Genomic DNA, 13947 nt, shown 5'->3' with positions numbered 1-13947 from the left:
CCCAGGGCCTTCTTATCCTTATATGGCATAATAATTTCTCTTTTTTAAAGATTTTTATTTATTTATTTGGCAGAAAGAGCACGAGCAGGGGGAGCTGGAGACTGACAAGCGGGCTTCCTGCTGAGCCCCATGTGGGGGTGGATCCCAGGACCCCAGGATCATGACCTGACAAAAGGCAGACGCTTAACCAAATGAGCCACCGAGGCGCTTTTATATGGCACAATAATTTCTTAAAATATTTTCCAAACTTTAATTTTCTACCCCCCATTAATTAGCTCATGATAAAGAACTGAGTAGATGAGCTGATGTGGAGATGCCTGGATAGATACATGTAGAATAATGACAGGTTAGTATAACCCAGCAACTATATGGAATATAAATATTTGGCATAATTCAAAGAGGGTCTGTAAGGACTGCATGCCTGCTATTACTGTTGCAAAGCACATTTTGGAGGTGACAAGGCTGTAAGTTACCACTTTCCTCAGAAGGAGTAATTCAAGCATGGCCCATCAGCGCTGCCGCACCTCTGAGGTGGGGGAGACTGAGAAAGACACATAAGGAGCAAGATAATTTGAAGAGAGGATGTGATCCCTATTCAGAGTAAATATGGTGAGGTCATTAGGTCACCTGAAAGGTGGCAAATGCAGGGAGTGTCTGTCACTGAGCAAAATGTAACTTCCATTTTGTTGAGTTTGAAGTGATGGTGCGTATGCCTATACCAAACCATCCAGTCTGGCCTCAGCAAAGGTCTGTTGGTAGCCAGAGTCCCAGACGCAAGGGTACGCAAAAGACATATTACGTCCCAGCTCTCGAGGAGCCTTAGGATGCATCAGGAGAATGCAGGCAATTACAAAGTAATCGCTGGGAGAAAGGATGCTCAGCAATGCTACAAGAGTATATAATAAAGGACTCTGAACTAGCCTGCAGGGTTAGGGTGAAGGTCCCAGGGAGTCCCTGAGCTAACAACTAAAGGGCCCGGTGCGAGGGGAAGCAGGAAGGGAAGCCAGCAACACAGCAGCCAGAGGTCACAGGGACACAAACATGAACTGTGGTGGGAGGGAGCAGGACTCACCCTGTGACCAGAGCCCTCCAGGCGGGCTGTGTGTGGGGCCAGATGAGGATGAGTAGCAGCAGATAAGGTCCCAGAGGCGGGGACTGATGACTCAGGTCTTTGGAGCTCCTGTGAGGTTTGTGGTCCTTATTTATTTTTTTAAAGATTTATTTCTGTATTTGAGAGAGAGAGAGTGAGTGAGTGAGGGGAGGGGTAGAGGGAGAGGAAATCTCCAGCAGAAGCCCCGCTGAGCGAGGAGCCCAACGAGGAGGGGGTTTCGATCTCATGACCCTGAGATCATGACCTGAGTGGAAACTGAGAGTCCGAAGCTTCTCCTCCCGAGCCACCCAGGCACCCCTGTGGGTCCTTATTCTAAGGATGAGGGCTTGGCCTGAAGCTCTGGTGGTGTGCAGGGTCTGAAAGGCTTGAGGTCATGTGCCAAAGGCTCAGTGGATAAATAAACTAGATTTTTTTGAGAGCAAACATGCAGGTGTGAGCAAAGCAGCAAAGATGTGAAGTTAGAACAGAAAGTAAAAGGGTGCAGGGCTCCTCAGTAGAGAAGCAGACGCTGGCCCAGGTTGAAGACTGTGCCACTTTGTGGCTAAGGGGGTTTAGGGGAGGCCATGTCCACCTCTAAGATAGGAGGATGTTGCTAGTTCCACTCCTACACTGCTGTTCAGAGGGTGAGACGGACTCACAGATACCACACACTGGATACAGGGTCTAGCAGGAGGAAGTATATTTAATTAAAGAAAAACAGCAAGATATATGGAAGATGAGACTGAACTGAAGCGGCATTAGGACAGAGTTTTTTTTTTCATTTTTGTTCAAGGCTGTATCCCCAGGACCTTGAGGAGTGACTGCATATTTGGACACCCAGTAAGTACTAGTTGAATAAATAACCAGTGAATGAGCAGAATCAGTGCGGTTTATCTTAGAAGCTAATGGATGAAGGGATTTCAAAGATGACAATATTATGTCAAAAGATCTGTATTTTTCTACATGTTACACATACGATTTTGCTTTTTACTGATATCCCCGAGACTCTCAATGATGGAAACATCTCTATTTTATTGGGAGACAGTAAAGCCATATATGTGCTCAGATGTATGGATGGATTGATACCACAGCTCACGTGAATGTAGATTTCCTAATTCCTAGAGGCTAAGAGGAGCTTGCTGGCTTCCGGTTTGGGGGTCGCAGCAGTCTTCAGCAGGGTGAGGCTGAGTGAGTGAGCTGACATCAGAGGACATTTCTTCCCCAGCTGATGCTAGGGTCGCTGCGTTTAAGCTCTGTTTTGTCTCCAGACTTGTTAGCTGGGGAATGAGGTCTGTGCCCATCATTGTTCTTAGAAAAATATTTGCTTCCCTTGCAGCCCACCTGTGCAGGTAACTAGTGGAATGGATTATAATTTGATTTCATTGTATTTACAAATACTATGGAAAGTGACCAAAAAAGTGGCACTTTTTTGTTTAGTAGGGTTGCTTTAACTGAAATTTGTATTTTCTCATGATCTTTCTTCTAAGGTGAATAGAACACCTCTTTGTGTCAATGCAAACCTATTTTGGTGCACTCCCTCCTAGATTCTTACCTCTGACTTTTTCAGGTTTGCATAGTTCCAAATCCACCCCAACTTTCACTAATACTCCTTCTCTAGTCCCCCTCTCCATTTGTGTCCTGTTTTCTCTGACACCATGAGATCCTCCATCCTTTGAATAGCCCTCTCTGCTCACCTTTCCTGTCTCCAGGGCATCCATATTTTCTTCCCTAGCCGAGTCCCTTGTCCTTCTCACCAAGACTCTCAGCTCTCCTGGGCCTCACCATTCGCCTCAGCTCTGGGGATTCAGTCTCCTCCACCCAAGCTCCTTCTACTCCACAGGAAAAAAAAAAAAAAAAGTTCAAACATCAAAAGCAACAGCCGCTGACACAGCACTTTCCTTCCTGTTTGTGGTTTTTAAAAGGATCTTGGTTGGTTTTCATTCAGCAGTTACACTCTGCATTATTATTGTTTCTTTTCCCCCAGAGACTGCATTGGTGATTTATTGAGCTAAGGTTTTCAAACGTCCTCTGTCAACACAGCCTCAACTTTCCCTAGTTAGGTAAGGGGCACCTGCATCCAGTGCACCTCTGTTTCCATGGAGGGAATCCGGGAAGAGTTAAACCAGAGAAGGTCCTCATGACTCTAAGGGAGGACAAAGGGTGTCGGAGACACTGGATGGTGCAGTGGGAGAAATGCCACCCCTTGGCCAGTTTCCCGCACATGTGAGCTCCATTCCCTGTATGTGCAAAGGTAGATTTATGTAGTAATGCTACATTTAAAAAGTGATTTACATTAGAATCTTCTTTTGAGTAATTTGAGGGACTTAAGGACAAAAGATGTACCCTGTTCATATTTTTATTCCAAAGTCCTTCACTCAGACTGCACAGAGTAAGGGTCCAGTATAGCTTCTGCAATAAATAAATAAATACAATGTCCCATGTGAGATCTGCAATCATTCTCTGAAAAAAAATATTGTAAACCCCATGCATATATTAGATATGAGAAATTTGAGATGTAACAAATGCAAGGAATGGAAACAGACCCTGTCTTAACTTCCATGTCTAGTGTTTGGTGATGATCCTAGTGTGCTCTGCAGACCAGTGCATGTATGGTATTCCTCCTTTCACAAATGGTTTTAGGAGCTAGGCACCAGGTACTGGGATCAAATGCAGAGCTAATTAAGAAGAAGACCCCAGAGCTTATATCCAGCCATAGGATAGAACTGGCACGTGGACCGAATAACAAGGTAGTGGCAGAATTTCCCAGATGCACCCATGAGGGTGGACAAATGGGCCAACCAGAATGAAGCATGTGGAGAAAAGGTTCACAAGGGAGCTCCTCTTGGAATATAGTTTCCAGGGAGATCTGGAATGGCCAGCCAGCCTCTGTAGTTCTACGGGTCTCTGGTCCGAATAAACACAAGTGCAAAACCCAGTGAGGTGTGAAAGAACACTGTGTGTCTCAGAAGGTCCAGTACTTTGACGTGGTTCCTGGTCCAGCTGTGACCAGGGAAAAGACCAGCTGATGACCAGTTTTGCATGTTCTATGAATATGTTTAGATTTTTATTTGTGGGAAATGGGCACTGATGACAGATTTTCAGTGATTGTCACAGAATGTGATACCCTGTGGTTGTCTTTCCTAGTGGTTTGGGTTTTGAAGCCCTAAGGGTCACTGTGAATTAGAGGCTTTGCCTATCCTCAGGGATGTTCCAGTGTGGCTGGGGGTATGGGGTAAAATGGGACATATGAATTTCTCCCAGCTTGTAGAGGTAGCCTGAACGCAACTGTATTTATATAGATCTCATTATTGTATATCCAATAAATGTAAAAACAGATCTTCTAGGCCTCTCGGGCCATACCTCCAAGCCAGGCCTGTGAAAGACTCTTCAATGAGTGCAATATCTTGACTCCTTTTTCTATCTCCAGTCTATGTAAAATACTTAAGAAAAAGCAGAGGCATTTCCATATATATATAGACTTTCACACATTTGCAATTAATGGCCTAGTATGGAATCTAGTGTTTCTTATAGTGCTATTGTTGTAAATTGCTTTGACACAAAATAGGCTTTGATGCTTAGCACATCATGATATGCCCCACGCTAAGAATGTCTGTGATTTCAAGAGTCTTCTACAAACACACTATAGCGTAAAAAGGAAAAGCATGAGTCAAAGAGGAGAATTTTTCCTGCTTTCTATAAGATTTAAAGAAAGAGGGCCACCTGGGTGGCTCAGATGATTAAGCGTCTGCCTTCGGCTCAGGTCATGATCTCCAGGTCCTGGGATTGAGCCCCATGTTGGGCTCCCAGCTCAATGGGGAGTCTGCTTCTCCCTTTCCCCCTGCTCTGTCAAATGGATAAATAAACTCTTAAAAAAAAAAGATTTAAAGAAAGAGAAAAGGGCATATGCATTGTTTTACTTAGTGGCAGGTTGGGAGAGAAATCTGGAAGAATTCACGGTGATATTTGAAAAGGGTTTCCCAAGACTGGACACAAAGCACTCAATTACAAAAAAAAAGAAAGAAAGAAAAAAAGAAAGAAAAAAAAAATTGCAAAGTTTAACCTTATTTTTTAAATAAGCAAATACATCCTCAAAGTATAAATAAAGAAGTTATACGTTCTTCCCCAAAGTGGAGCGTTCATATGAAACCTTTTGTGAACCAAAATGCATACCAATGAATCATTGAGCACTACAACAAAAACTTATGACGTACTATATGCTGCCTAACTGAAGTTAATAAAAACATTGTTAAGTGGATACATAAAATAAAAAGAAGCAAACGTCATTAACTTACACAGAACATTTTTGAGCATTTCCAGACCCCAAAACAACCTCTAGGTTTTTCTGATACCTAGGGATGCATTTTGCTGACAAATGCACAAAACAAATCAAGATAAAGCACAGATGCTCACAAAGTGCAAAGCTATGGTGGCCTGATGCCCAGTGTAGGTCTTGGAGAGTGAGCTTTGTGGGGCTACCCTTGCTGCTCAGGGCGCGTACCCCCTCTGAAACTGCTCTCTGCAAAAACAAACACTGAATGCTAGTTTTGCTTTCCACCTCTTTTGTAAAAGCAAAAATCCTCGTCAGATTTCTTTTGGTTTGTAAAAGCAGATGTTAATGTAAGTCTCTCATAAAAGTGAAATGTAGCAATTCAAACTTTCAAAAAGTGGGGAATACCTGTAATATCAGAGCTGGGCCTTTTAAGAGTAAAATTTAAAAGACCGAAAACAGTTATAAGGTGAAATATCTCTGGAAAGCAGGTTTTCCTAGATCAATGTTGTGGTATCAGGCCCAGGTACTACATCTGAACACTCTTCCTAGTCCCCTGAGGAGGATTTTCCCAACTACCTATCCTGTTCAGACCCCACCCCACCACTTCCATGGTAGGAATTTTCTTTCATGCAGGTATAATAAGTCTCTCCCTCATTTGTCTCTTGTGCTAGCTTCTGAATTACCAAGCAGGATAACAAACCTTCTATCATTAGTATAACTAACATTTACTCATTTCCTTTGGTGTTCTTTGAGCTTGATTCCACTGAAATAGCATGTACAATTCCCAGAATTGCCCTAAAAGCAGAGCATGACACTGAAAGACAGTGGATTTGAAGCTGAAATAGACCTGCATTCAAACACTGGTGCTCTGACCCTGGTGAGTGATATTATGTCCTTCAAATACCCTCAGGTGACCCTGGTGAGTGATATTATGTCCTTCAAAAACCCTCAGGTGACCCTGGTGAGTTATGTAAACCTGTCTTTGTGGGTGAAACGGGTTCTTTTATAAGGCTTGTATGGGTTTTTGTGCCTGGCATCTAACACATATTCAACAAATGCTTGTCCAAAGCCTTCACCATTCAGTCATACAATGCACCCGAGAGAAAGAAAGGAAAATGCAAATTGCTGGGGACATCATCTGTTCAACTGTGTGCAGGGGCTAATTGTTCTGAATTTCCTTATTTCCACTGTGTGTCCAACATGGAAATGTTCAAAAGTGAAGGTTTTCTTCATAATTATATGCCAGGGGGTTTATCAAAATAATAGCAAATTACCTGCTAATTTCAAAACATGGCTGTCTTGAAAAGAATAATTATTGATTTCTACATTGGGTATTATCTTCAGCTGGTTGTTTCAATTACTTCATCAGTTTTTCAGTTACTTGATTCTAGAGGGTAGTTCTATAAAAAAAAAAAATAATGCATTGCCCAAGTTTGTCCTTGGACATTAAAGATTTCTAAAAAATACAGTATGACCAATCATTGTTTGGCACAGGTTGCACAAAGCATTCCTTATACCCATAATGGCCCCACCACATCATATAAATATGTAGAGAATGCAGCAAGCAATGAGATACAATGTTTGGATGATCCTCATTCTTCCTTTATAAAAAACTTAAGTAGAATTTGAAAATAACTGTGCATATAATTTAAATTCATGAACTTAGAATTCTGTCTCCACCCATCACACATTAAGTCCCTAACAGAGGTGAGCAGTGTTAAGGGATTAGAAGGGGAGTTGAGGGAGGTGGTGAGTCTACTTTGGAAATAAGGATCGGTGGGGCGCCTGGGTGGCTCAGTTGGTTAAGTGACTGCCTTTGGCTCAGGTCATGATCCTGGAGTCCCGTGATCGAGTCCCACATCGGGCTCCCTGCTCAGCAGGGAGTCTGCTTCTCCCTCTGACCCTCTTCCCTCTCTCGTGCTATCTCTCATTCTCTATCAAATAAATAAATAAAATCTTTAAAAAAGGAAATAAGGATCGGTGATGAATGCATTCGGGAACCACCTCATTTCTACAGTTCTACAAAGACAGTATGATACTGGCAAAGTTAAATTTAGATGTTGTCAGCAAACGGTGCCCCTGATTTAATTCAGAATAACTCTTTGTCTATGAGGTCACAGAATTACATTTCCCAAAACACTTGGATGTCTGTCTTATCTATATTCAGTAATTATTTGCCTGTATAATGCCTAAGCGAGAGATGATATTCCCTGTGTTTGAACAATATCAAATCTGAGTTTCAGAATGTCTTTTTATTGGACCAAAATATATTTCCCTAAAGGCACCATCTGTTAATGGCATCTCTCCTTTAAAGATGAAATATAGCAATTTTAATTTCTTTCATAAAACTATTTAATCTAGGGCACCTGGGTGGCTCAGTCATTAGGCATCTGCCTTCGGCTCAGGTCATGGTCCCAGGGTCCTGGAATCGAGGCCCACATCGGGCTCCCTGCTCTGCGGGAGGCCTGCTTCTCCCTCTCCCACTCCCCCTGCTTGTGTTCCCTCTCTCGCTGTGTCTCTCTCTGTCAAATAAATAAAATCTTAAAAAAAAATTCTAAACTGACTCGTTTCTTCTTACTAAGTGACAACTTTTTATTGTGATGGTTGGCCCACCTATGTGGGGTAGGTGGGAGAGGGAAGAAGGAGGGGTGAGTCTATTTCCAGTCAGCTCTACCCCTTCCTATCAAAATTTTATGTAATATGTACTTTACCACAATTAAGAATTTAACGAATTTCGGGGCACCTGGGTGGCTCAGTTATTACGCGTCTGCCTTCAGCTCAGGTCATGATCCCCGGGTCCTGGGATCGAGCCCCGCAACAGGCTTCCTGCTCTGAAGGAAGCCTGCTTCTCCCTCTCCCCCTACCCTGCTTGTGTTCGCTCTCTCACTGTGTCTCTCTCTGTCAAATAAATAAATAAAATATTAAAAAAAACTATTTAATCTATAAAATCATCCATATTTATCTTCTTCAAATCAGAAGAAATACCTCCACTTCTTTTTCTTTACTTTTTCTAACTCTTTTTCTTAAAAGATTTTATTCATTTATTTGAGAGAGAGAAGCAGCCTCCCTAATGAGCAGGAAGCCCAATGTGGGGCTTGATCCCAGGCCCCGGAGATCATGACCTGAACCCAAGGTCATGCTTAACCGACTGAACCACCCAGGTGCCCCTCATTACTTTTTTCTTGGCATAATTCTAAAGCATCACAACATCCTCCACTGAGCACATACCACATTAGCTAGGAGCTTTTCAAGCACGGCCCTCAAAAGTGATGGCAGTGAGCTCGAGGAAGGCTGCAGATGAAGCTGTCTGTCCCCATGCTTACTGTGTGAGACTTCTATTGATTGGCATGCAGTTACTCCGCCCCCCCCCATTATTTTGTGAACAAGTATATTTGGTAAGACAAGACTCTACCACTCTTACCTAGAGCAGTAGGAAAGAATTCTGTGCCAACACGGCCTCTATATCCAGACATTCTGGGGGGAGCTAATGGTTCCATAGTAACCTTGAGCTCAGTGACCTTGAAAGAATCACTTACTTTCTAGGACTTAGCTTTCTTACTTGTAGATTGATGCCCAACATGTACAACTGTTGTAAACACAAGATGAAGAACTATATGTAAAGCACCATGACTGCAATTAAATAAATGCTCAAAAAATGTTGGCTACATTATTATAATAAGAGTATCATTATTTTGCATGTTACACTGAAATTAGGTTGTTAGTACAATAAAATGCTATCAATTCTCTTAATTTGAAATGACTTTCCACAATATTTGGTTAGATTTAAGCTTACTATTAAATATCTATAATTTTTATATAATCCTTATCATAGTGATAATTATCCAATTTCAAATATCTCTGTGCACTGATAAATTGATTCATCATATAATGAAGAAAACCTTAAAATATCAACTTTACTGAGAAATATAAAAGAGGAATTTTAAAATTCCTGAAATGAAAATTTGAATATTTAAAATTATCTGTAAATTTGTTTTGATGTGATACATCTAAATGGATATTTATTTTTAATGCAATAACATAATTCTTAATTAATATGCATATGCAATAAACTTTAGTAAAAATAAGTTTATAATGTTTGAAATAAGAAATCAATTAGAGGGCGCCTGGGTGGCTCAGTCGTTAAGCATCTGCCTTCGGCTCAGGTCATGATCTCAGGGTCCTGGGATCGAGTCCCACATCGGGCTCCCTGCTCCACGGGAGGCCTGCTTCTCCCTCTCCCACTCCCCCTGCTTGTGTTCCTGCTCTCGCTATCTCTGTCTCTGTCAAATAAATAAATAAAATCTTTAAAAAAAAAAGAAATCAATTAGAATTGCCACACTGTGAAATAAAATACAGAGCAAATGGCCATTATGAACGTTCCTTACAATAGACTGCATATTGCACTATCAGAAGCCATGATGCTCATGGGAAATATAAAGCTATTGGAAAGAATACCCAAGATAATTGATGACCGGGAGTAGTGTGGAAAAGATGACCCAATGAAGGAGAGGCGCTATGTTCTATATAGTACACATTTGTAGGTTTCTAAGTGTTTATGTCATTAATAGCCTTCCAAACCTACAAATGTGCACCATAGCTTGCAATTCATATATTTCATGATAGGTTTTTTATTTTTTTATTGTTATGTTAATCACCATGCATTACATCATTAGTTCTTGATGTAGTGTTCCATGATTCATTGTTTGTGCATAACACCCAGTGCTCCATGCAGAATGTGCCCTCTTTAATACCCATCACCAGGCTAACCCATCCCCCCCACCCTCCTCCCCTCTAGAACCCTCAGTTTGTTTTTCAGAGTCCATCGTCTCTCATGGTTCATCTCCCCCTCCAACTTACTCCCCTTCATTCTTCCCCTCCTGCTATCTCATGATAGGTTTTTAATCCTCATTATCCAGCTTAGTTTAAAAGGTGATGTTTATTTACATGTGCTCTAATATTTTCTCTTGCCAGAGAAGAGACACCCACCCTTGTCACCACATGCCTGAATATTAGAGGGAAGCATCCTGGGGCCCCCCACCTCCCATGGTTTGCTCTCACCAGGAAGCCAGGCTGATCTGTGAAGCCTGACACTTTCTGGTTGTGGGTATGTATGTATATATATATTGCTTATGTTCCATGTGCCTTCTGGCTGGCTGTCCCTCATGTGTAAGAAGTGATGATCTTTGTAGGCATGGACACCCTCCCATCAACATGAGTAGAGCTGTGGCTGATGTGTACAGATGAAAGTACCAGAGAAAACTGTCAAAGTACATAATCTGCTGTGCAGACCCTATTCTGCCTTTCATTTTTTTTCCTGCAAATATGCAGGAATTACAAATCTAGATTTGAGATTAGATATGCAAAGTCCCCCTCACACAAGACTACCATGTAGTCTATCAATGGCATTTAATTTTGTTCCCCCAAATCTAATAGCATAAAAAAAGACCTATGATGGAAAGTAGTTGTAAAAGTAATAGCAAAAAAATTCCAAAATGATCCAGGCTATATAATTAGCTATAAAAATAGCCCGGATACAGTGGTACTACTATACAGTAGTAACCTAATTACATCACCCCATATGTAGAACTACCAAAAACTTTGGAAGGTAAGACATCAAGTGCCTAACTCTGGGAGACAGTACTATGGATCCCACCCCCAAGTAATCCGAATATTCTTCCCAACAGCCTTTATTACCTATAAGCATGATGGCTTCTGATGCTGTAGTATACAACATATCCTAAGAAACTGTATACAGTTGTGGCCATTTGCTATATATTTTATTCCATCACAGTTTTCACACAAAATATTTTTATTAGAATTTATTGCATATTAATTAACAATTATGTTGTTTAGTTAAAAATAAATATCCATTTATGTATATCACACCAAAATAAATGTACTGATATTTTTGTCTACTTCTATTTCCAAGTTTTCTAAAAAGTATACACATGAATCATATTATTTCCAAAAAATGATATTAGTTAACACAAACATCAATGCATCAGATTATAATGACCTTTCATACACTTGAATTTTTGTTTTATTTTTTTTTCTGTGTGTTCTTGTTTTGGTTTTGTTTTGTTTTTAATATGGCTATATTACAGATGATTTGAGAACCTTTTCTTTTCCAACTCATCTTCCAAAACTCAAACTAAACAGCCTCTCAGACAAACTCAGATATTGCATTTTCATTGATAAATTGACAGATTCACATTTAGAATGAGCTCAGGCACAGAGTGCTCTCACTGCACAAATTAATTTTCAGTCATAATTTCTTTTTTCATTTAGTTATACTTTCAATTAAAATATGATGGCAAAATGCCATTCAAGAAAAAGCAGCTGTCCTATATCCAGTTCTCAGGATAGGTGGTTCACTAATTGCCTGCTTGCTATATTTTAGAAAAACGCTCTTTTTGATTCAATTTTTATCTCAACATTTTTGAGACCAATCCTAATTTCAAAAAAATACCTCTCCAAAAGAATGTGAAAATTCATTTATCCTGAATGTGTTATAGACATCTAAGCTTCAGTGGGTAGAGATGAAGCTCAGAAGATTGGTTCCATTGTTTATTACCTCGATTGACAAATTACAGAAAAAAAAAATATCTGGGGACCAGGATTCTTAGAAGGGCCAGGTCCCCAAGAAACCCAGTTATTAAAAGGAGAAGACTGGTTCTTCCAGGGTCGAACCCCAGCAGAAGAGATGGCAAATTTCCACTTGCATGAGGAAAGCACAGCCCACTTTTGGGTTCAAGGAGGGCAAGGCAGATCCTGGAGCAGGGACGCTTTAGGGCTCTCCATGCTGGGAAAAAAAGACAGGTAGGAGAGGCTCATGGAGACAGGCCCAAAGGTTTTCAGAAGGAAATCAACGTGGTGCGTTTTAGTGTCAAGTGACATAAATTTTGTTGTATTGTTTGCTTTGTTGGTTGACATTGAATTCTAAAATTACACAGACTTCAATAAATTCTTCCTCATTATCAAGGCAATTTTAGCCTTTGCTGATGCTCTATGTGAAAACTAAGCAAATGGTTTTGCCTAAATTGTTTAGCATATAAATCTGTAGTAACTGAAAAGTAACCAAGAAAGATTTTTTAAGAAGTCAAAGGTGTGTAGTTGACTCTAGGCAAGATTGCAATAATCACATTTTTAATGTTTATTTTCATATAATTTCAAAGAAAGCTCCAAAATTAGATCTGAGGATGTGCTGGTTGCGCTAGTACTAAAGTAGACTCAGCATTTTGGGAGGTAGATGTTTTCATTTTCTTTTGATTTGGTTTTTGTTTTATTTTTTAGCTCAGTATAATTAAGGTACTTCTAGCATTGAGCATTGAATTGAAGTCCTGAGCTCCCGGAATGGCTACAGAGTAGCCAGAGAAGATCTCATGGAGAAGGTGCTATCCGAGCAGACTAGGGTATGAGCCACTTAGAAATATATAGAGATAATATCTCAGGGAACTGAGTGTGCTGAATAGAAAAGGAGTCAAGACCTATGTTGTCTGCACAATACTAAGGGAGTTGGAGCACTGGGAGCAGAATGGGATAGGAGAAAAGTAGACGAGGAGATGAGAGGAAAAAAGTAGGGCCTGCTACACTGGGAAGGCTTTGGCTTTTCTTTTCTTTCTTAAACTTTAAGAAATCACATACCACATAGATCAGTATGTATAAGAGACATCAAGCATCGTATCCCTGATAACAAGTGCATAGATTTTATTAAGATATTATTTTCATTCCATATGAATTTTTCATGGTCAAATGAAGATAAAATTCCCAATGATTTCACTCAAGTATGAGAGGAAGAAATAGAACACAGTAAAAACAGTGAACTAAAACAACAATGTATTAACAGAACAGTTGATTCCTGATGTGTGCATGAGCTGATTGGCCACACTGATTTACTCACGTATCAGGAATGATTCACAGCACTGTGTGCTCCCAGTATACCCAGTAAGCTGGGCGCCACTGTTGGCTTTGAAAAGAGGAGTGACACATGCTGTCCTCTGTTTGTCTTTCCCTTTTTCTCTTCTCTCTTTTCCTTCCTTCCTTCCTTTCTTCCTTCCTCCCTCCCTCCCTCCCTCCTTCCCTCTGTTCTAAAAGTTTCATTTGGGGTGCCTTACTGAGTATTTACTGAACAAGTGCAGATACAAGGAGACTACTGAACAATCCAGGTGAGGGGAAGTGGCACGTTTTCTGCATATATTTTCAGGTGCAGCCAGGTGATTTTGGTGAGAAATCAGATACTAGGGGTGAGGAAAACAAAAGTCAAGTTTTCTGGCCTAAGCCACTGGGAAGATGGAGTAACCACTGATGAGATGTGGCAGACAGACTAAGGGGAGACTCTTGGGTGATAAAGAGATGCAGGTTAGTTAGTGTTAAGTTCCAGATACTAATCAGACACGTCAGTGTGCTTTCATATAGGGAAATTGTTTACAAGAGGCTATAGTCAAGCTTGATACACACATTTTGGTGTTGAGGGCCAGGTGATAGCATTTACAGTCAAGAGCCTGCATCAAACCTCAAGGGGAATGAGGGTACACTGAGAGGTATTCAACCCTGAGGGCCTACATTAACAGGTTGGAGGATGTGAAGA

At 40.7% G+C, this 13947-nt stretch overlaps 1 protein-coding gene across 10 annotated transcripts in view; it reads right to left on the bottom strand.

Moving 5' to 3' along the window:
* The window catches only part of TRIM58 (tripartite motif containing 58), a 65255-nt gene that overhangs the window by 16016 nt on the left and 35292 nt on the right, over nucleotides 1–13947 (bottom strand). For 4 of the 10 annotated variants that reach the window (XM_027606476.2, XM_027606481.2, XM_027606486.2 and 1 more), the window contains exons 2-4: nucleotides 6635–6760; nucleotides 2785–2919; nucleotides 1073–1224 (exon numbers count right to left, since the gene is read on the bottom strand). The gene's annotated coding sequence lies outside the window, so the exon portion shown is untranslated. The remainder of the gene's footprint in view (nucleotides 1–1072; nucleotides 1225–2784; nucleotides 2920–6634; nucleotides 6761–13947) is intronic. The other 6 variants (XM_027606482.2, XM_027606487.2, XM_027606485.2 and 3 more) reach the window with 4 other exon arrangements.

Source organism: Zalophus californianus, chromosome 5 (genome assembly GCF_009762305.2).
Source record: "Zalophus californianus isolate mZalCal1 chromosome 5, mZalCal1.pri.v2, whole genome shotgun sequence".
NCBI classification, from domain to species: Eukaryota; Metazoa; Chordata; class Mammalia; order Carnivora; family Otariidae; genus Zalophus; species Zalophus californianus.
This window is presented reverse-complemented; position numbering and strand designations above follow the sequence as displayed.